The sequence below is a fragment of the Strix aluco genome, chromosome 14 (genome assembly GCF_031877795.1).
Source record: "Strix aluco isolate bStrAlu1 chromosome 14, bStrAlu1.hap1, whole genome shotgun sequence".
Lineage (NCBI taxonomy): Eukaryota > Metazoa > Chordata > Aves > Strigiformes > Strigidae > Strix > Strix aluco.
In genome coordinates, this window is record NC_133944.1 from 19,932,440 (window position 1) to 19,954,364 (window position 21,925).

Genomic DNA, 21,925 nt, shown 5'->3' on the forward strand with positions numbered 1-21,925 from the left:
TTAAAAAGTAGGTTTAACAACTATAATGGAATAAAATGCATATATATAGATAGATATGAAACATGCATTTTGCACTCCAGGAAAAAGAGCTCATTCAGCTTTATACCATGTATTTTCACATGGAACAAATTTACAACTGTACACACTTAAACAGCATTGAGGAATCATAATTATGACTAATAACTAATATTTTTAGAAAACCAGTGGGGCTGATCTTTACAAATTCAATCCGTTATTGGTTCAGCCTGAGAACTGATCCTCAAATTCCAAAGATTAAAAAGGAACAGAATGTACACAGCTTGAAGTCCCTGAACTTATATGATCAGTGTCTATCACCCCATCCAGATCAAGCATTCCTACAGCATGCCATAGTTTCCTCTTCTGCACGCCAGTCTCAAACACTTAGTATTTTCCCTTGGTGGGCCTGAAACAGGGTAGCGTTTGATTTATTTAAAAGATAAAACTATAAATCTTTATGTTTGCAGTGATTCAGACATATCCTTTGAGTTTTAAATGAGGTACAAAATGTGTGTGTGTACAAACAAATCATTCTTTTGTTGAAAGTTGCCACAGAGACACACTACTTGCTATTGACCAGAATGGTAGCTCCTGTTGAAATGAACAGGGCTGAGAAGACAAGAAGATAATAGACCATGAGATTTAAAAACTAAGTCCAATTAATCTACCTCTTTAACAAAATGCTTTAGTTACACAGAAATTAATTTTGGGCTGAGTATTCCTGTGGGCTATTGTACCCCACTGACTTCAATGGAGTTACCTCAGGGATGAATTTGCCTCTCGGTTATAGTGAGGCTCTCAATTCCTGATAAAGCTTATCTGTCAGTGCAGAGCTGAACAGGAGGACTGGGTCAATAACAAGCTACCTCCTAACTTAAAGTGTCATAACAACTCCCCTGGTCTAAATGATAGGCCTCAAAATACATCCCCACAAGCTTCATTGTCAGATCTGCTGAAAAAAGATATGATTGTCAGAACTCAAATGAATTTTATACTAAACTGATTTTAAATGCCCCTTGCAATTCAGCAGATAATTTCACATATATACATATACACAGAGAGAGTCTGTTACAAGCTTTAACTCCTAACTTCCAATTCTTCACTATGCTTTCTCTTTGCCAACTCTGTTGTTCACCTACACATAAGTTTACACTTAAGATTATTCCCATATCATATCAGTGCCTTTCTCCTAGTGGATCTTTCAAAAACCTTCCAGCAATGCCCAGCATTTCTGACATCCTTGTTAAGCTGGAAACACGGTATCTTCAGGAAAGTAAGACTAGACCAAGATCATTCTATTCAAAGAAAACTCAACCCCTCTAATAATGCAAGTGAGAAGCAAAAGCCAAAAGGAAGCCATTTTACAATCGCCTCAAATGTTTTATTTGGTTTGATTCAGACCAGTTACAGTCCTCTTATTTAAATAAGGTATGCACTGACATCCATGCCAAGAGCTCAGTCAAGTAGGAAAGCTTCCAGTTCAGTCTTTTTAACAACTATTAGACCAACAGATACATTTCAGCCAAAGCAGAAATCGAGATTTCTGCAGGACTCTAGATGAAATGATTATGGAAAGAACATGCAACTTCCAAAAAAGTTGTATTTACTACTAGGCAGGTCACAACTTTGCTGCCTGTTCACTCAACTAACAAGACCCATTTACATCATGATGGTGGGACACTGGTCTTTCGTACAGGTGAAGAAACAATAGACACAGTAGATGAAATGGGAGAGTGAGAACTAAACTAACAGCTGTGATCCACCTCATCTCACTTTTTTTCTCCTCCAGTGCTAGAAAGGCCCACAACAGCTGAGTCTGGAAAGCAAGGGAGAATTCAAAGGCTGGGTTGCCAAGTCACTGTCTGCTCCCTTTTCTTTTCTATACATACGTTAGTTTACCAGGGCAAAAGTTGACAAATACCAGTTAAGACAAATACCAGACAACTACCAGCATACTTTGCAGAAGATAGGCGTGACAGGACATCAGCAAGAAAGGAAAGCTCTTCAGATTTCAGAGACATCACTACAAGAATTTCCCTCCATCCCTAACATCTTGAAGTCTTGACAACTAAATATGTATTTTATGTACCAGACAATTTCTCATATGTTGTTGCTATCAGAAAAAGCAGCCACAGCACCAGTCACACAAATATATGATTTAGTTCTGAAAAGAACTTTTAACACCATATCCATAAAGACAGACAAAATCTAATCAAGTGATGTCATAAGATTTGCAAAGACACGTGACATTTAAAAATGGACAACAATCCATATCCTTCAAATGTTTTGTAATATTTTTTTGAATTAAGTAAGCCTTAGTTCTTCTTACATCCTGATTTTAATATGGAAATAAGCACTTTTGCACCAAAGAAATATGATGGCTATAAAACTAAGCAAAACCTTGCTACTTCAGGCTGATTTTGTTCAAACTGAAGTCAAAAGAATGAATAATGCAAAAAGGTATAAGTTTAAACAAGACAGAAGTGTGCTCCGACATGAGAACTATTTTTCAACATTCAGACCCTGTATTGAAACTTTCTTCAGTTTTATGAGTTTTCGTAAGCAGAACCTGCTGCATACTATATAGCAACCAGAGCTGTAACCTGCAGTTTCACTTTCTGGGGAAAAAAGAGAAAAGTAATTTATACTGTCATCTGTTAAACCACAGACTGTAAATACTTCTGCTGGGGAAAGCCATTCTAGGACAGTTTAAAACGTGGTAAGATTTGTGAATAGTTCTCCAAACTCTTTCCTTCCCACTCATTCTTTAAAAAAAAAAACAAAGGGAGGCTATGGACTTGTATTGAAGATCAATAGATAAGGCTCCCAGGAAATATACCCTCAATTTTCAGAGTCCTTATTCTTAAAGAAGCCACTTAAGCATCCCTAAAAACACCCCCTCAAAAGGAAACAGAAGGAAGCAGAGAAAACTAAGCAGAGAAAACTATTGATGGTGTGTCACCTGCAGAAGGATTTCGTTACTACACCAACAGGGCCTTTCAAAGAAAAAGCTGTTTCTTCCTTGCCTTCTAGTCAACCGTGAACATCTAAAGCTCCAGAGCTTTGGCTCTGGAGGGTTTGGTCTCGATCAGACTTTCTGAAAATATAAGTAAGAATCCATTTCTGATGCTGGAGGAATAGGCTGACAGTCCCTTTTCCCTGTCATTAGTAGGTCATGTAGGTGTTAATATCATCAGGAACTTTGCTTCAAGTTTTTTTGCTCTCCTTCTAGATTTTATAATCAAAGACAAAAAAGGAAACTTGCTTGTGTGATCCACTGTAGCAGTAACAATAATCTTCCAACATTAACTCCTTACGGAAAACTGTATCACATCTAAGAGATTACCATAAAAGGACATCTTTTTAGCCTCTGTGCATTACTGAGAAGTCATTGCACTATTTGCAGGATCCTGCAGGAAGATAATAGCTCATTAAAAACAAGAAAGCTGGAGAACAACCTTATCTACCAATTCCAAAAGTCATCATGGGGCATATGAGGTCAGTTTATACCCTTATGTCATGTGTCTCACAGCATTAATCTTTCCATGACACAAAGAGACTAAAGCTGCTGGGAAAACCTGCAGGCACCACAGCGTCTCCAGCAGCATTTCAAGGCCACTGACACAGTACAATTAATCAGCATATACAAAAGTGTGTTCCATAGAAGTTATTCAACTCCATCTCTGTCTGTTCCCCTTATAACCATAGGGCAGTCACATCTACAGTGCAGCACAGCTGCGTCGGCTTCCAAACAATTTGGAAAGGTGAGGCATAGTAGCATCAAAGGAGAAACAGTGTAAGGCAGAGGTGTTACAGCTTTTTTGTTGAGAAATGGGCCTGAATGACCTTCCTCCCATGACATTCTACACACAGAGACTGCCCCTCACTCACGCATGAGGGTCTCTGCCAGCTCCTCGTCTCCCTGCGGTCTGTGCAGAAGGCGTGCTACAAGCTTTTTTTTTTCCTTTAAGAAAGAGCCAGACTAACTGAGTTTGCCAGAAAGATAACAGTTACACAGCTTTCACCTGGGGGATCCTGTGGCCAGTTATGTACAATTTCAAACAACTAGAACTACAACATGGCAACAGAATGTTGTTGTCTACAGATTTTTAAGATTCAGAGGCAGAGGCCATAGTGCTTACTGTTGTATGGAAGGGGAGTGAAGGTACAAACCCAGCTCCCCTTCTCTTCCAAAGGAATTAGAGAATGGATGTCAAGCTTTGCTTCTGGTCCCTTCCACTGACTCCACTCAGAGACAGATGGCTCACCTTCAGTGTATTTCACCCTGCACATCCAGATGGCCAAATCAGTCACCTGCCATTCTCATCTATCACTCACATAGATCCTCCTAGTGGTCTCTTCTGAAGAAGCCAGGACACTGTTGTCTCACTTCAGTTCTCATTCCACTTTCCTCAGCCCATTCAAGATTTGTACATGAATACCAACTATTTACCTACTGCTACACTCATTTTGTTTTCCTATTCAGAGCTCTCCAGTATTTTTTTTTTCTTGTCTACCACATTCTACCACACATAGACCCTTCTGTTTTGCCAATCACTTTTAGCACACCTGAATATTCCAGGACTTTGTATCACAACTTCCACAGATTCATCTTCCCTGCATCCCTTCTGCCTCTAGACAACAATTCTGGCAAGAGTGTACTTTCCCAATGAGATTGTTTATCAATACATACCTAGTTTTGATCCCAGTTACATCAATGGCAAGCTTTGTATGATTGAACACAGGATTTTGGTCACCAAAATAAGACATTTCATACTGAACTTCATATAGCAGGGAGTCTAAAATCTTTTTATATAGTTAAAACTGGAAACCAGCTACATGTCCATTTGTAATAGCACAGCTAGTCCCAACAATAGCGAAGCAACTATGCCAAGCCACAGGATTTTAAAGTCTTATCTTGTAACCTAGCAGACAAAACCAAGTTATCAAAACATGGTTATCAATCTATGGATCAAAGTTTGGTAAATGCTGCTTTAAAAATATCATCACAGCTGAGTCAGAGATAATAGCCTTTCATGTGTTGTCTCTTAACCCATAAAAGATTATTTGAAGCACTATGTCCATAACTGAAATTATACTTGGCTGTGGGGTACAGAACAGATATCTGAGTCTTTCATCTTGAATCAAAATTGCAAATCATATATTTAATAAATTCATTTAAAAATCTTAATGCACTTTAGCAGAACAGGGAAGATTGAAATAAAATACCAAACTAGGTTTTGGTAAGGTCTCTTATTGTAGATAACAGTTCTTTATGTCAGGGTAAGACCTCAATAAAGCAAGCCAAACTCTTTCTTGCCCTTCTCACATACAGTCCTCACAGACATGAACGCAGTTACTATTTTGCAGGAGCAAATCCCTCAGAAATTGTTATTAAACATTCTGCCATAGATTATGCATTTGGGTTCAGTAGAGGGCTTGGCCCTGCTGATGGAGAAGTAAAGAAAGACAGACCTCAAAACAAATAGGTGGTATTGCTCAGACTAATTCAGTCTTCAGAAGTACATTTCTCTCATTTTCCTTAGCAGTTCCTCTATGTGGGAGCAGCAAAAGACAGGAGACTGAATGAGTTTTCCATTTTGCTGAACAAATTTAGATTTCCTTGAATCAAGGGACTGCTTAGACATTTTGGGTTACAAGTGCTTCTGTTGAGTCTGAGTAGGAAAACAGACAGACAGCTGCTGCCCTTCATTGTTTCCTTCCATTTGCTAACATCATTCAAGTGGTAGAATTGAAACACCATGTTTATTTCCATCATTCACACACCTTTTAAGTCAAGTTGCTGGTGCAATATTTAAGATATGCAATGAACTGATATACCATATGATATAAATCATTAAAAATCCTTCTGTTCATGGAATCAGAGATGGCTTATAGAGGCTCTTAATTAATTAGTGTTCACTTCAAAGGGAAAAGAATCGCAACTTAAATTTCATGGAGGATTTCCTTCTGAAGACTTCTTCCTTCTGAAGAAATATTGCAAGATACAATATAAACCCATCAGTTGAACACAGTTAAAGAATCTTAGACCCATCTCTGGAGGTACAGAAGCCAGAAGATTCCCCACCATACATTCTATTTAAGTGACATAAATCAGTTAGTTTGGCAGCGTCACAGTCAGGACTCCCAGAGCCTTAGCAGGCTCTAAATTTTAACAAAATAGATAAAATATCCAGGACACATTAAAGATCACATTTAAGAAAAAAACCTCAAACACTTGAACATAACGTTTTAGAGGTTGTTAAGAGGAATCTAATGGGGTTTTTTAAAACTATTTCTACATTGATAAACTTTAACAAACAGGTATTTTCAAAAAAAGAGTCAGAATTGCCATTATCAGCTTTTGTTCAGCTGAAATGCTAAATTTTTGGATTAAAAACCTGGCAGACAGTCTGTTTACAGTTCAACACTATGGTATAGGGTCACAAACTGCTCTTATAAATAGCAGTAATAGTTTATGCTGTTTCTTTTATGAAAAAAGCCAAGAACAGCAACAACCAAAATATACTATGCATTCACAGGAATTCCTCATTCTACAGAAAAAGCTCCAATGCAGCAAAGTTTCACGTAGAATAAGTATACTTTGGCAAGCCACGATGTGCAGTTTTCTTCACCCAAAGGCATTCACTTGAACTTTGCTTCACTTCCCCATATGAAACTGGGGATGGGAATTCCTTTTATTGTGCACATGGTGTAGATAACAAACTTTGTGGAGTAGGTCCTCACACCAGATATTTTACTTTGTTGGGCTAAAATGGGCACTCAGGTGCCCACAAAATATAAAGATACTGCAGGAACTGTGTTAGAAGTATACGTGAAACTAGTATATGCACTGGAAGTGAGAATGGCACTGAATTATTTGTTTTGTTATGTTGGTTTTCCCAGTATCTTCCTGACAGATGTGTTAGTTCATTTACATTCAGTATTATAATAAGAAAAACTTTCAATATAAGCCTTTCATTAGTGGTCATAAAACACCTAATAATTGAGTATAGATTAAGTTCTCAATAGGGAAACCACAGCTGTCATCTTCTAGAATAGTTTGAGAAGCCTCTATAGTCTCTACAAATGTCATCAAAATTAATTTCTTCCTAAGGCTAACTTCTTTTTTTAAAAAAGATCATTATCACTTAACTTCTTCAACCTTGAAAACTAGGGCATGGAGAGGGAGGGATTTGCAAACGCCAACCAACCAGTCAAATCCAGGGAGGAACAAGACCTTCCCAAAGCCCAGCCTACTACTACTGACCATTAAAGAAAGGTTTTAATACACATCACATTTTCGGGGGGGACACCTCTTGCTGAGTTTTTCTTCCTGCCCAGAACAAAATGCAAATGCAAGCAGTAGGAAATAAGTGCCCATCTTTATATGGCTGACCTTATTTCACCGACTGTAATCATCAAAATTAGGAGCTCTGTTTCCCCAACAGATGTAGTCCCAAAAGAGGATGCTACTTTTCAAAGATGACCAGATTGCCTATAATTTGCTAAAAGACTTTAAGTGAGGCATTTAAAACAAATAAAAGCTCCAATGGTCACTATTAAAATGTCAGAACTCTGTGGTAAACGCTGAAACTATTGACATTTCAAATGTCAACTATTTTATATTTCCAACACTATAGCAGAAGACCTTTATCATTTAAAAGGCACAGTCCATTTTTTCTAACTTCATAGTTGTGGATTTTTTTTATTTTTCATCGGTTCATTCAAGACAACATTATGCACAATTTAATTCAAGCATGTATGTCCCAAACACAGATTATTGCATTTCGTCTTTTATGGTAGCCAGAACAAATCAAGGCAAAGCCCTTCTGGTACCTTTTATTAGTTTCATCACTTGTCTTCTGTCTAAAGCACGTCATTTCTGAAGGGCAAAATCACAACAGTGCATGACTAATGCCAAGCTGGTCGTAGTCTCACCACCACCAAGTCTGTGGCGCAGTGATATTTCCAAAAGGATTAATTCAGAACTCAGCTTCTGTTTTCCTTCAACTCATTTCAACGGGAGAAATGGGCAATACTGGCCATGCTTGAAAACTGCACCAGTCTAAAGTAAGACATTTGGGAATACTGACACACAGCTCTTGGAAATTAATACTTATGGTTATACAAGCTCCAATGCTGAGAACTGTTCGGTGCAAGCAACTCTCCTTGCATACATTCCATGGAATAGAAGGAAGTCCATGGGCCTCCAAGGAGAAGACTGCTCAAACTACCCACAACATTAGCCAACAGCTTCATCTGTGAAAGTAACATGTAGTTTTCTGAGAGTTCAGAAGTGCCTTTACCACAGATCTGCAGTCTCACAAAACTCCATGACAGCTGACTGCAGCAAAGCTCTTCCTCTCTCCCTACTCTGCTTCTAGCGAAGAGCCCTTGCTCAATTCCTGCTTACAAAAGACTAGAACAAGGCATGTCTTTGGCAATCGGACACATTGGAGCTCTGTGCTTAAAAGCACTCCTTGAAAGAGGTGCTTCCTACACAAATGAAAATAAATCTTCCAGGAGTAAGAATGTGAAGCCCAACACTGGATAAACACTGCTAAACAGAGGCACTGGAAGATGTTTTGCATTAATCCTCAGCATCAGGTTCATTTCTTAGTTTCCCCCATTTCTACACCTTAACAAATGATGACATAAATTTTATTTCCAGGAGTGACTAACATTGGATGAGCACCTTTAAGATCAGCCTTAGACGCAGTGACTTGGTGTGAGTTTATAGTTAAATGTTATAGAGTGCATTCCCTCTTTCCGGTGACACTTCCAGACTCTCTCCACTACTTTTGTTGTTCTGACAACTCCCCCACTGCCTCAATCTTTACCTTAACTTCTGTAACACTTAATTCAAATCTCTAGACAGTAATTAGTATTTGCTTCTCAGCCTACAAAGCTGACATTTCAATCACCTTTAAACTCAGATTGTAACAAAACTAAGCTAGAGAATAATGGAGAAAATAGCACTGTTTAAAACAAACAAGGGCCAGATTATGTTTTAGATGGAAATGTAAAAGGATTTCCTGGTAACAATGGACAAAAACATTAGAGCAGATGGTTAAAAATGCACATGGTATATTTCATTGCTTTAATTCCAAGGAGCTACATATTTGGGCATCAAAAAGTAGATAAACATACAAACTTACTTCCCTCAGTACAGAAGAAATATGATAGTTCCTGCATGTCACTGAGTTATTCAAAAAGGGATTCCCACTTTCCTCCCAATATCCACCTATGTCAACTATCATGCAAACAAAGCACAGATACCAAGTCACCGTAGTTTTACTATACCACTTTAAATGATGCTTTTCCACTACTCAATCCCCATGCTTCCAGGCCCACATTTAGACTAACATTTAATCACTTTCCTGATCATATCAGAGTTAACATACTCAGGCAGTTAATAAAATATTGAGCATAAATACTGGATTTTCAAGCTTGGATCACAGCTACACATAGTATACCATCTTCCTTTTTGTACTCCAGCTCTTTTTCTGTGTCCCTTCTTTCTGTTCATCAAGTACATTCAGAGTTGGATGATAAGACACAGTTCTTAGGAACAGCCTTTCTGGCCTTCCTTCACCTGAGCTTAACCCACCTTCTCTCATGACTGGTACAGGTTTAGGGCAAGAACTGATCACATTTTCATACAGAGACTAAATGGGGGCCTCCTCTGCCAGTTCAGTAAGATAAATTTGCACTTTTCTCCTGCTACTACTTGTAAAGCAGAAGCAAAAAACTCATTCTGCTGAAATACTGAAATCCAGGTATGTGAATTGGATCAAGGCTCTGGAATGAGCAGGGTTGGTAAAGAAGGTCGTTATCTCTGAACCCTTGTTTACAGCCTTCATGGCCCGCATTGTCAAGTACCTTAGAATACATTAAAAATTATGCCAGTGCTTGTAGTGGGTCACCGCAAAAAAAAAAAAAAAAAAAAAAAAGATAGTATCATTTCTTACTGACTGTATTTCCTTTGTTTTTAGCTCTCATCTCTGTAATCTTCAAAGTGTGGAGCTTTATGTTCCAAAATTATTTAAACAGTTTAAAGGCTGGCATTTCTTATGAACTCTGCTCCCACAACAGTGGAAACTTTTTGGTGGCTTCCTTACAGTTGAATCAGTCCTTCTGTTACCAGCCTCCTTTCATGAAGGATGTTTTATAAGAACATAAATATTTCCATGGAGCTGAACATGGAGTGCTCCACTTCTGTATACCACCACCTAGTTTTTATGTGCAGTAGCAGGGCAACAGACTGTATGCTGCTTTTCAAATCCAAGCTGCTGACTAGCTGCAGGGAATCAAGGATTATTGTTTCATTGACACTTGAAGGCCTTCCCAAAAGTAGAACTCCAGTCCCATCTTTGATTTTTGAGGCCCAGAAAGCAGAATCCACATTCATATGTACGACTACTGTGATTGAGTACAAAACAGATCAGTATGTACATAAACAGATGACCATGAATAAAAACCTTCAAGTTTAGCAATCCACTCTATATTTCCTGTACAGTTTCACATATACAGCATGTGAATCCTGTTATTTTCTGGGGCACATGCTCATTTCCAATCTTTTGTAAATCATGCTGCATTGTAATCCAACAGCGGAAAGCCAGGAGTTATGCTTAAAATGTAATACCTCTCAGAGCTGACGGATCTACAGCTGGGATAAGGAACACTAGTCTTCTTGTAGTCACCTGAAGCAGACTGTTCAGTTTCAGCAGACAGAATTCAAAAGCTCATAGAATCATATAATGGTTTGGGTTGGAAGGAACCTTTAAAGGTCAGCTACTCCAACCCCCCTGCAATAAGCAGGGACATTTTCAACTAGATCAGGTTGCTCAGAGCCCTGTCCAACCTGGCCTGGAGTGTTTACACCTACAACCTCTCCAGGCAAACAGTAAAGACCCCTTTATGCAAGTCACAAGGCACTTAACACTTCTCCCCTGCGACAAGTAGCAATGGTTAATTCCCAAACAGCTTTCTCTAAGAAGGCAACACAAGTATAGATCTTCTATCTTTTGATAAGTCTCTGAGGAAATACCTTTGAACCTCTTTTAGGCTAACTGGTTCCCATTACAGAAAAATGTTCAGACAGATGCAAGATTCTGTGACTATTCTGCATGTTCCTTTTGACAAAATTTAGGTTTTACTTAACTAGCAGAATCTCAATAACAACTTTTATTTCAAGTCAAGCAAAGGAACAGTATGCATGCTTTCGTTATTCAGGGACCTGTATTGCTCATTTGCAGCAGAACCAGCCTTCTCAATTGCTGCCACCTCTGGTTATCATGAAATACTGCAGTTTCAAATGAAATCAAATCTCAAATAGAGACCAAACATGCACAGTCTGACCACATTTGGTACTGGATATGACAAGGTTTGGAGTGAAGGGGTATATTCTCAAGCTTACAGTGCTGGACTGGCACCAGAGCTGGGAAACATTTTCAGACCCCATGTCACTGTCTCCCCCTGTGACCTTGAAATGACTATAAAAGGCAAGACTTCCAGTAGGCTAGCTTCCATATAGAAGCTTCCACTGTAGGAGGACAGATTTTTCAAGAGATCTTAAACATGATTAGGTGCTGGCTCTAAATCTTTGGTTGTTGATCTGCATGCATAAAATTAAAATTTCTTCTCCCTGCCAGGTCTGGTCTGTCATAATGCTTCATGCTGTAAACTTCAGAGGGTCTCATTACGCAGTCATAGCTTTGCATAGCACAATGGAACTAAGATTTATTAGGGCCTCTAGCCATAATACACAGAAAACTAAGTAAGATTCTAAACTCCCTTTCCCCTCTTCAAGTGGCTTTTACTTCACTCACTGACAATACAACCCCAGGAGAGAGGTAACAGACAAAGGAGAACAAACACACAAAAATATTTGCCTTACTCTTTCAAAGCAGCAACCAATGTCCCACTGTTTTCATAATCTTTGCTATGTCAAAGGCCACTTATGTTTAACTAATTAAAAATAAAGCCAAGAAAGAACAAACCAGCAGGGTAAAAGAAAATGAGAAAAATAAAATAGATTTTGGAAGTACAAACAAAATGGAGTAAATGTGAAAAAGGAAAGGGCTAACATGACTCAACAGTACAACTCCCAAATGGTCTAAAGAGACATTTTTGGATATAAATGTATGAATGAAAGCACATTAAACAAATATTACCCTTGACATTTTTCACTCATCATTTTACACCTTTTCCTGGAATTTTCCATAGCAGCTACACTTCAGTTTACAGCCAAAGCCCATCAGCAATTTGAAAAAATATTTTAATTTTTTTAGTAGTAAAATATACTCCTTTTGAGGGTAAATAATTGCCCAATTTATTGTTTTTAGTCATGTCATTTCCAAGTAACTGTCATTTCTACATGTCCAAATATGAACATGAAATAAACATTTAAAACAAAACCTTAGAAAAGAATTTAAAGTTTGGGATATGTTTAAAGAACCACTAACTCCTTAGCTGTATTATGATTAATATTAGATAATCTATTACTGCCAACAAAAACTATCGATACCTCTTAAGGAGAGAAAGAAGAGAAAGTGAGAGATGATACTCCAATGGAAAACAAACTGCCTTTCAACTGAAATGTTGACAGAGTGGCCAAAAGAGTAAGTAGTGTAATAGACCAATGCATAGCAGCCTGAAATGGTAATACACAAGAAGAAAGCTAATACTATTTGAAAGACCTCACTGTAGCAGAACACACCAGCACTCCTTATTCAAGATACCCCAGCAGTCTGATCAATGGCAGAAATCACAGGAGAGACCTTATAGGCAGTTATGGGATTTGTTTCTTCCCACTTAACCTCTATCATCTACTAGTTTCTTTTTGCTGTAAGAGGATTTGTATTTTCTTGTATCCATCTAATTTACGTGTCCCTGAGCATACTGAAATTCAGAGGAACACTTACCTCTAAACCAAACAAACTTCTACACCTTATTGCATTGAGTTCCACAGATTGGGAGTTAAAATATTTGTTTGCATAGAGAACACAAGTAGCACCCTTCTGAGGCTTGTAGCTATGCCTTCGTACTATAGCTGCAGTCATAATAAGGATAACCTTATTCAGTGCCTTAGAACAAATGAAAAAACTATACTATAAGCATCTCCGTCACTACACAGCAGGGAACCTAGGCCACATTCCAGGATTTGTTATTTCTGTAGAGCAGGCTTGCAGGTCATTGTCTCACGCATCCTCCACAGATTGCAGCCCTCCAAAAGTTTCATTTCTGTTTAACTCTGATGACTTTAGTGATCTGTCTTCAAGGGTGTTCCCAGAAAAATAGCCTCAATGGAAAACTACAGCAGTGAAATGCAAGGGTGGGAACTTGCAGCCTGCAGCAGGGTGGGGCCATGGCAGCATTTCACAAGCTAGTTCTCTGAACTATTGAAGTTACCACATCAACGCAACAGGAATTTATGAAAAATTAATCCAAGTCACTACAAGATGCTTCTGTGACACTTCTGATTAATCTGGTCACTCTGGAAATTACTTTAAAGCACCAAGGATAGCACAGCATAATACAGACTACTTAACATAAGCTTTTCATGGCACACAACTTGTTTCTGAAGCCACATAACTTAGTATTTGAAGTTAGCTTATCAGGAACTGTTGTGCCATAACAAATGAGACATGAAGGTTGACTCTGAGCTCAACTGTTCAAATATGGTGAAAGTTACAAACACCAATATTAGCTAAATAGAAAGGCCTACTGACACAAGCCACAAGCTTGTGCATTATCAACAAACAGAACCCATGGGCGCACCAAATGAAATAAGTGTTCAATCTGACACATGGAGAAAATGTTTTCCTCAAAAGAGGATCTTTCAGTAGGAAGTCTTGAGCCTCACCATCACCCCCGTTGAGCAAGCCGGAAAATTAACACAGAAGTCCCACTGTCTCCCACACTTCCGACCTTCCTCTACACTTTCTTCTAACCGCCCTTTCTGTCCTACCTCTTCACTCAATCTTCAGTCCAACTACACCTACAAAAACAACTCCAGAGGAGGACACAGCTTATCCCCCTCTTCCCAGCTAAAGACCAACAGGGAGCATTACCAACAAACCACCACATGAAGGAACAGACCACAGCTCAACACAGCGCCTGTCACATGCGAGTTCAAAGCATTCATCCATGAATGACCATAGCCAGTATCACGGCTTTAATGCTTTCACTTTCGGTTGTTTAATTTTTCCTCTACTGAATACTAGCCAACTTACTCCTAAGCCAGCACAAAATATGTTCAGTTATGGAATTAAGCCTGAGGGAGTCTCATTTCTCAAGATCTTAGACCACATTTAATGGTTCTGCATCACGGTTACACCTTGTTCTTTCTAGGGGATTTCATTTCTTCAAAAACTAACTTACCACTGCCTTGCTCTCAGAGCTGTGAACTGTTTGGGGGAGAGAGAGAGAGACTCTAGATTGCCACCAACAGATCAGAAAGAAGTAGGATTGATTTTTACAAGCATGGGTCTTGCATGTCTCCCCAGGCAAGACTGTCCATAAAGCATTCTAACATCACATTTCAGTAATGACTGATCTAATCACTGATAATACTTTCTCCCTAGAGGACCTAGGATCATGTTAGATTGCAGCACTTGACACATGTTCTCCAATTTAATTCTTTTTCTTGAAAGGAAAACAAATTAAATTATAGGTAACGAGCATATCATAGACAGGTTTGATTTCAAGCATTAGAACACCAAAATATATTGAGATGTCACCATGCAACCATACCAAAGTTAAGTTTCCTTTCTCCCAAACCAGTAACCAGAAATAAACATCCATTTTCCACTGACAGAGAAGACACCTTGTTTCAAATTTATTTGAAAACAGCTATGCTTTAAGAAGTTGAAGAAATTTGCAGCATCTTACGATAAAACACCTATAAGACATTATCAAGTTTTACAGGATCCTCAAGGTTTCTTCATAAGTACATTTTTTTCATCCAGGGAAACAGTACTGCTATCTTAGCTACTGAGTTGGCTGAAGAGAATAAAGAGAATCACATTTTCAGTATTAAGTATATGTTTTTTCTCTGAGGCAGAAAAGACACAAATCTAGTGCCCAACACACAGTGAAACTGGTAAATAGTACATAATATAGCAGGGAACAAGATTCAATGACTTCAAACATTCCCTAACATTATTACAATAAAGGAAAACAGGGTGAATTTTTTTATGGCAAAGTCAGTTCAGTTTTCAATTTGTGAAGGTGAGATTCAAAAGGTCTGGATCTGACTTAACACATAAGCTTGAACTTTTAGCTGCTTATCTGAACAACTAGAAATCTCAGGAGAGCAGGCATTTTCACAAGCTAATATCTCACAAGGTAGGGCAGGGGAGATGAAAGAAAAGAAGGAAAAGAAAAAAAGCAACTTCTCTTACAGTATTTCATAGCTATGGATTTCCAAGCCTGGTTGAAGTCTAGAAGAAAAGTAGAACACTAAAATGTAATATAGTAAAAAAGGAAAAAGAACATTTTAAAACTTAAGTTTTGTTAAATGATGCCTGGCCAGAAAATAAGAATTCCTCTAACCAAAAATACTGCAGTTGCTACAGTTTTGTTCTGCATCCAAACAAAAATTTAAAGCTTCAAAAATAAATTTTAAAAGACAGCAGAATTAAAGAAGCCAAAACTAACTCAGCAGCTACAGCCAGCAGTAGGGCACTCATTTTACAGTTACTCTCTTTGTTTCAGACCTAGAAAAGCAGAAATTTGAATCCATGTCCACAGTAAAAATTCTAGTGCTGGGCGTTCTGGAATCTTTTACTTAAAACCTTTGTCTCCCTTTATGTTTTCTGGAAAAGGAGCCACAATTCATTTATATTTTACTTCTGCCTAACTATATAATTAATGAATACAAGCTCTTACAGGGGTTCTAAACACTTCCCACCTACAGCAGCATTACCATTTTAACCTACTTTCACTTACTCATTTACTTACTTGGCACTATGTATGTATCTTTGAAGGATGATAAATAATCCCCTGACAAAACTTCCTTTAGAAGTTTTCAATTGAAAATTACATTTTCAATTGAGTTTTGGGTAATTTGGGGTAAAGTTCTTCCTTAAGCATTTTCAGTGCATCAGAAATGTTTCCATTTTTTTAATTAGCCATTTCTCTACTGCTGTTTTTTCTGATTTTAATTTGACTGGAACTGCTGCTGCTTGCCTTGCTAGAGTTTCTCCTTGAGTTGAAATGGGATATGGTATTCTCCTTTCTGTTGTCTAGCTAGGGTGTATTTCAGCCACACCTATGCTTCATACATAGACAAATCATATATAGTTTAGTTATACTGCTCTGGGACAATGTGGCAGTTGAAGTACCTGGCTGATAATACCTTGCTACATCATTTCACTTTCAAAACATAACACCAAACCTCAGAGGTACATTTTCAGTTAGGAAAATATCAGGAGCCAAGTAAATACTGTTAGCGGAAAAAACAACCAAACTGGTTTTGGAGGAATAACCAGAAGACTAAGTAATGAAATGCCAAAGTTAAGAAACTAAAGTCCTTTTAACAGTCAGTACTTTCTAACAAATTAATCCCTATGTGAGCTGAGGGAAAAATCAACACTATTCTGGGCCAACACACTGCCATTGTTGAAAAGAAGATCAAGGAGAGAGTACCTTCTGACTACCAAGGTAACTGCAGCAGGTCAGCTTCAAGCCACATTACCAGATTAGCAACAGAGACAGATTCCAAACTGCCAAGTAATTACTCAGCATGAGACCAATTGTCAAGGCAGTAAAACCAGCACTTTCTTACTTTAAAAGCATGTAACACTACAACAGCACACAACCAAAAGTACATCTGAAAAATAGCAGGAAACAGCAGTCTGTCGATATCTCTGAACAATTTGAATGAGTGTAACTGCCCATTATCAGAAAGGTGGTACACTTGCTACTCTTACTTAAGGACAGATGCTTACATTGGGACAGAAAACAATTATCTGTTGTGTTTGGCACACTCTGACATTCTCTTTTCTTGATAATATTTCCTACTAAAAGCAAGAAAGACGTACATTGCTTTGCTCTGTCTTGTAGTGGCTTTGCTTAACTACAAAATATTCTAAGGGGACAAAAGTACAAGGGGTTTTTCTATAAACCATAATATTGGCAGAATGTCAATGTCATACTTAAAAGCTTTTAGATCCAGATTTAAAAACAACTCAAATACTCAAGAAAATAAGAGCTGAGACTGTCAACAGCACTAACTCACTATATAATTTTCTTAGGGCAATAAATTAAATGCTTAAAAACAAAGTCAAAAAGACTTATTAGCCAGCGACTTCATAGACAACTAGCTAGGATTTCAGCAGAACTGCTTATATGACAGAAAAGCTCAGAGAGAATGGCTTTAGAAAAGCCACCATGTTGTAATAAGTAACATACCTCACACCTTAGTGTTATTATACTAGCAAAACAAGCCAGACTATCCCAGCAGGGCTCTTAATTGCAAGCAGAAAATATTTAAAAAAAAAATAAAAAAATCCATGCCACCCTTAAGACTTTACTTCCACAGTATCAGCTGTAGGTGTTGTATTCAAATATATGTTTTAGGCTTACCTTGATGACATGCTTATTGTAGGAAGTTCCAATTCTGTCAGGTCATACGTTGCTTCTTGAAGAGCCTGAAAATTTATCTCAGGGTAATTTCACCAAGGTCCCAGCAGTAAAACTAAAATAAATACGAAAAGCAGTTTAGAAGTCTCATTTTTAGGGGGCAGCAGCCTACATAAAAAGACAACAGTTTCAAATACAATGCCTCCTGGAATCACAAGAATAAAAAAATACATATAGCCCTGCAATTGTAACTGGTGACCATAATTATGTAGAAGGTTAACTCATGTTCTCATGATGTGATTTCAAATAGGAGGAAAACTGTACCAGCCCACTAGGAGTACTGCACAATGAATATCATACTGTTCAGAGTTTTCAGAATTTTCTTGCCCAGGTCCTAATCCCAATTTCTCATCTATTAAAGGTAACCTAAACTATGTGTGATTTGCTAACCAGAAAGAAATAAGGGGCTTTTTCTATGGGTAGAAGTGGGATAAGGGGGGGGGGGGGGGGAAACAAACAAACAAACCACCTAAATCTGTTCATTTTCTCTCAAAAATAAAAGGCTCTTCTTGTCTCATTGCAACAGAAAATAAATGAAGTACTCAAAAATACAAATAAATGTTTATACAGTCACAGAATTTTCCAGCTAAAGTTTTACAGGTGATTTGAGTCAGGACTAGTTTATGACCAAGTATATTAGTCGATACTTGCCTAGAGCTGCCTTTTAGATTCTGGCTTTCAGTGATGTCATCTCTACTTTCACACACCCCAGAATAACCTAGGCCCTAGATTTGGATATATTACTGGTTTCTTATGTTTTTCTTCAGACCTCCAGCTATCAAAAGTGTCACTACACAAGTCTGCTCTTTATTAATAACAGAATAAAAAAAATCTTCTACTATGGCACCAAATCTTTGTGCTTGCCTTCATTTGAAACTAACCCATCACAGTGCCTGCTCCAGAGTGAATCAGAAAATTCACCCATCTATCATCTCAAACCATTCCTCAAGCTTTTCTGTTGCACCAATACACCTGCCAGTTGCTGCTTAGTGTTTAAAGAAAATACTTCCAATGAAACTGGCGAGCAGTACCACCACAAACAAGATTTGGCAATGTAACTGCAAGACAACTACCGATTTAAAATTAAAACCTGTATCTGATGGAGCTGAAGTTATACCTATTAAATGAGGAAAAAGATGGGAACTCCACATTGCATCACAGTCACATATCATTAGTATTTTCTCTAGCAGCACAGCATTTGACCTGTGGTTACATGTTGGAACCTGAAACTGCAATTTACAATATTTTGAAGTTCTGAGTATATTGTTCAGTTTCTTTCCAGGTGAGCTCTTCTGTATGAAGTACGCAGTAAGGCAGGTGCTCCCCCAGGCCACCTTGAGGCCCCACACCCAGGGCCGTGGGGTGAGGTATCCCCAACAGCCTGACGCCCCTCGCTTGTCACCCAGCTCCCAGGCGGACACGTCGCAGGGGGACGAGCGCTACCGGGCAAGGAAGCTCCGAGTCCACCTGCAGAAACCGGCAGCAGCCGCCGCTGTCGGTGTTGCTCGGCACCACTAGCGGAGACCCGCGCTCAGCCGCCCCGGGGCACCGCCGAGCTGCCGCCACCTTCCCGCCTTTTTCCCTGAGGGCCGCTCCGCATGCGCGAGGCCGCCCCGCCCCGGGCAGCCTCGGTGTGCGGCGGCCGGCACCGCCTGCCACAACGCCTGCCGACCAGCGCCGTCGGTGCCTCCCCCGTTTCGGCAGCCATAAAGCCGGCCGGGACACCAGGCTGGGCGGGAGGCGCCAGGCGCCCGCCTGATAGTCACCCTTGTCTCTCCTCAACCCCCGGGTCACTGTTGGCCCGGCCGGTGGCTGCGGAGCCGCCGGCACCTCCCCTCAGCGAAATGTGCAAAAATAGTGAAAAAAATCCTTGGCCAGCACTTCCCAGCCCGACGCTCTGTAGCGGCTCGTGGTGCAGCCCGCTCCTGCCGAGCGCAGGGCCGGGCTGGAGCCATGGGAGAGACACAGCGGACAGTAAATCAGAGCATACCCTGGGGTGGGGGCTGAACCGAGGTGCCCCCATAGTTATTTGGAAATGAAAGCGCTTCTGAAGTCGGCGTTTCCACAAGCATTAAGTTTTCCCCTCTCCACCCTGGCCTCCCACAGCAGTGCCCCGCCAGAAGGGCTGTGCGACATGGCCCTCGATAGCTCCAACAGCAGCTTCAGGCTTGTTTGCAGAACTGTCCTGCGGAGATAACCACCCGAGCAATGAGTCTGAGCTTGCCGGAGCTAACAAGGTGGAAAGTTAAATGCTTGTTTAAATCTCAAACTTGTTGATACACAAATAGTCACCTGGCAAACAGATCTGCCACAGCCTTAAAAGGTAGAGTGCTCAAGACTACATCTTTGTGCCTCATTTATAGTGAAAAGATCTGCTTATACACACTTTTAGCCAGTTCAGTAACAGCTATCATTAGCTGTGATATGCCATTGCTTTCCCTCAATCCTCTGTAACTGCCATAGAAGAATCCTTGGAGGGCCCCAAAGGTATCCCAATTAAAAATTAAGTTCTTAAATTCTGGGTATTCTTATGGATCTTTATATATACAGTATGTGGGTCTTCCCCTCCCACCAACTGTAAAAAGCAAGAGGTAGTGAATAAAGGAGAAAAGGGGGTAGGAGGAATAAGAGATCTGGGTCCTAGCAGTCACTGTTTTCAAAAATATTCCTGTCTAACCAGCTGCCGTAAGTAACTAGAGGTCAATGTCTACTATCTATTTAAATACCTGGAATTGGATTCACAGGTAACACGCCTATAGCAAATGCCATTTACTGGGGCAAAAGAAAACTGGAAGGTAGGAGGGGTACCCTCTACCTTTTCATGCCTACAGGGCTGCCTAGGTATCAGCTGTAGCATTTAGGGTGGAGGGAAGATGAGAAACAGCACCTTATTACTGCAAATCCATCAGTAACATTGGCACAATTGTCTAATTTGGTAAGCTCCTTTTCCCCCAAATATCAGAAAAAACTAAAATTACTGTTTCCCCCTTGCTAACCAGACTTCTGGACTAGTTTTGTGGTGGAAAACTCTATCGATACCATTTTTAAGAAAAATGTTTTGCTGAATTGTGTCTTACAAGCAGTTAGTAAATGCAGTAAATTGGAAAATTACCTATTATATCTTTCTATGTAAACAATTAGAACTAAGGTAACCTTTGCACTTGCTGTTTGCTTTGTGCCTAGTCTCAAAGTATATTTTGTGCTAAAATATCACAAATATTCTCAAAGAATAAACACTGCAAGAGAATTTAAGGTTATATTTGTTCTTACACAGGTATTTTTTAGTATGGTTAATCTTTAGATAAGCTTTTCGAGAAAGTCTGCAGCCACCAGACCTGCAGCTACATACAGGCTGTTGGAACTGATTAAAGAACACAGCCCTAGTTCAGTGCTGTAAAACCACCATTTAACATCTACATATGGATAATCCTTTTTACAGTGTCACAAGGGTATATACGCTGAAGTACCACTTGCTCAAGCAAGCTATGCCCAAACTCAGAATAAAGTCTCATTTGCTACACTTACTTTCTGACAGTGTCCTCCACTCTGACAACTTGTTGCTCAGTTCTGAAACTATGAAACAGTTTTGCTTTCACATATCACAGCATGATATGCTTTGTTCATGCAGTAAGGAGCAGAAGCAAGGCGATTACTCTGGGCATGTTCTGTAGTCATGCACCCCCATTCAAGAGTGCATGGCTTACCATTTTTATTAATCTTGATATTGTCAAGTTTTATGATTGCTGGAAAGTTTCATATAGTAGGTGTAATTGTTATGCTGGAGTCCCTTATAATTTACATTCAGTTGATGAGATCTACTGCATTATCAGGGGTCAGAATAAAAATTCAAGCCCCCTTAGCTCACTGCAGCATGTACAGATAGTAAGCCATTGTAAAAGAAAGTAATACCAAGTTATAGCAGATATATTCTGCAGTTTCTCCTTTGCTCGTAGGCTGTGCAGCACATTGAAAAGTTTGAGTCTTCTGTTTCTGAAGTAGATTCCTCCCTGTGCTTTTCATCTGGTCTAATTCAGCTGAAGGAGTTAAGTTACAGCAGTTAACATTTTCTTTTAATCACATGCACAAGGGACAAACAAGACTGTTTATACAGTTTGCTCACTGTTGGAAAAGAAGTTAAGGCTTGTTTGTTGTTGTAGTGTTTTTAAGACAAGCTAGAACTTGAGTATTTTGCCAGAAGTTGGCACCTTTTACTTCCTTAGTGTTGCACATGGTCTAACACAGGAATAGATTATGA